Below are 2894 nucleotides of genomic sequence, written 5' to 3' on the forward strand. Positions count from 1 at the left end.
CAAGTTCGTGTTATTTCACATGGTATTTTCCCACAGTTGAGTCTGTATTTAGCTGCTGGGACCAGATTCTTAAGTTTGCTTGCCTTTAGACTTCTAGTGAGATTCTATTGAAGAGAAGCATGGCTAGAGATTGCAAAACAGACAAAAGGAGAGGAAAACTTATCCCAATCCCTCTTCACCTACACATCCATGTCCCTCCTCCCCACACCATCTTACTTTTTTTTTTTTTATGAAGTGTAATTGCCATTTATTATTATTATTATTATTATTTTTTTTTTTTTCCTGGAGAACAGCTTTTCTTCAGTCCTTAAGAACTTAGCTCCTTACATGGGCTTTGGAGGAGGTCGTGGGGCAGCACCCACGGGTCTAAATCGGGGTGGGGGTGTTCGGTCCTTCCGCTTCATGAGAGCGATTCCTGACTACCTTGCTGTGAATGGCACCACTCACGCAATAATGTAGCTTCACATAGAGCTTGGGAAGCACATAGGCGTCGAAAACACTGACTTCAGAAATAACCCTAACAGCGGCGGCCTCTACTATGTTCCGAATAACAAACTTCTTAATGGCCTTGTGCTTGGGCACACAATGAGAGCAGTTGGTACAGCGAATAGGCTGCACGTGGCCGTGGCCCTTTTTGGCACGACCATTATTCCTCCTTTTCTTGGTCATCTTCGAAGCGGGACTCGAGAATTGTCCCTTAGGCTATGTTTAGTAGACTGTGCAGATTAGCATATCTTATCTTTCCCATGAACAGATCCTCCTACTTTAAGTAAGAACCCTCGGGGTTCCTGGGTGGCATCTGCTTTTAGATCAGGCCTGATCTCAGGGTCCTGGGATAGAGTTCTACCTGCTCGGTGGGGTTTCTGCTTCTCCCTCTCCCTCTGCCACTGTCCCCCCAACTCGTGCACATGCACTCTTTCTCTCTCAAATAAATACAGTCTTAAAGGAAAAAAAAAAAAAAGATGGTTAAAAAAAAGGGGGGGGGGGCGCCTGGCTGGCTCAGTGGGTTAAAGCCTCTGTCTTTGGCTCAGGTCATGATCCCAGGGTTCTGGGATCGAACCCCACATCGGGCTATCTGCTCCACAGGGAGCCTGCTTCCTCCTCCTCTCTCTCTCTGCCTGCCTTTCTGCCTACTTGTGATGTCAAATAAATAAATAAAATCTTAAAAAAAAAAAAAAAAGAACCTTTGTCACACATCATGGCTTGAGAAAAAGTGATAAGGATTTGTAATTATCCTGAAGGACCAATAAAAGCTGAAGCAAAGGGGTGCCTGGGTGGCTCAGTGGGTTAAGCCGCTGCCTTCAGCTCAGGTCATGATCCCAGGATACTGGGATGGAGCCCTGCATCAGGCTCTCTGCTCATCAGGGAGCCTGCTTCCTCTTCTCTCTGCCTGCCTCTCTGCCTACTTGTGATCTCTGTCTGTCAAATAAATAAATAAAATCTTAAAAAAAAAAAAAAGCTGAAGCAAAGAAGAATTAAGTGTCTTCATCTCTGAGCACTGACCCCCTTACATTCTCTTTTTTTTTTCACAGCAAAGTTTGGAGTAATCTTTCATTGGTCAGTACACAATTGCTGGCCATTCGGCATTTCCTAATCCCATCAGTTTTGTTTCTCTGAACTCTTCTGCCCACATCTCTGTTAAAAGAGCTCTTCTGTTAAACCTTTCAATGTTCATCTGTTTCCCATCAGTATCTTCACTGATACTTGGATCAGTGATTCCCTAAATATGGCTGCTATTTGAAATACTTCAGAAGCTTTGAAATAATACAGATCTTAAAATACATGTTACCTCTTACTCCCAGACCAATAAAACCAGACTCTCTAGAACTACATGTACATAGATATATTTAAAAAAATTTTCCATGCACTATCAGGACTGAAAAAAGTTGCTCTAAAGCCTGGAGTCTCAAGCAGACACAGGTCCTTTGTGTATTAACTCTGAAGAGAAACCTGAAATCAAATCCTTCTTCTCTTGTCACCCATCTTAAAAAGGGGCTGCTTTATTGATACTTTGAGTAAATATAAATGTGCAAATATGATTATCAATATATATGCAGGGATAAGAATATATAATGATACTTTGGTATGGTTTGGCCTCATTTATCATGAAGTATTAGAGATAATTATTTTTTTTATTTTTTTAAGGGTTTTTTATTTTTTTTTTTTATAAACATATATTTTTTTTTCCCCAGGGGTACAGGTCTGTGAATCGCCAGGTTTACACATTTCCCCACGCTCATCATAGCACATATCCTCCCCAATGTCCATAATAACCCCATCCCCCCCAACCACCCTCCCCCCAGCAACCCTCAGTTTGTTTTGTGAGATTAAGAGTCACTTATGGTTTATCTCCCTCCCAATCCCATCTTGCTTCATTTACTCTTCTCCTACCCCCTTAACCCCCCATGTTGCATCTCCTCTCCCTCATATCAGGGAGATCATATGATAGTTGTCTTTCTCCGATTGACATATTTCGCTAAGCATTATACCCTCTAGTTCCATCCACGTCGTCGCAAATGGCAAGATTTCATTTCTTTTGATGGCTGCATAGTATTCCATTGTGTATATATACCACTTCTTCTTTATCCATTCGTCTGTTGATGGACATCTAGGTTCTTTCCATAGTTTGGCTATTGTAGACATTGCTGCTATAAACATTCGGGTGTACGTGCCCCTTCGGATCACTACGTTTGTATCTTTAGGGTAAATACCCAGCAGTGCAATTGCTGGGTCATAGGGTAGTTCTATTTTCAACATTTTGAGGAACCTCCATGCTGTTTTCCAGAGTGGTTGCACCAGCTTGCATTCCCACCAACAGTGTAGGAGGGTTCCCCTTTCTCCGCATCCTCGCCAGCATCTGTCATTTCCGGACTTGTTAATTTTAGCCATTCTGA

At 42.3% G+C, this 2894-nt stretch overlaps 1 pseudogene; it reads right to left on the reverse strand.

The window, feature by feature from the left end:
- Window positions 1-282: 282 nt before the first annotated feature.
- On the reverse strand, window positions 283-684 carry LOC116873168 (annotated as a pseudogene).
- Window positions 685-2894: the final 2210 nt, after the last annotated feature.

The sequence above is a fragment of the Lontra canadensis genome, unplaced genomic scaffold, assembly GCF_010015895.1.
Source record: "Lontra canadensis isolate GAN:19392208 unplaced genomic scaffold, GSC_riverotter_1.0 scaffold1, whole genome shotgun sequence".
Classification (NCBI taxonomy): Eukaryota; Metazoa; Chordata; class Mammalia; order Carnivora; family Mustelidae; genus Lontra; species Lontra canadensis.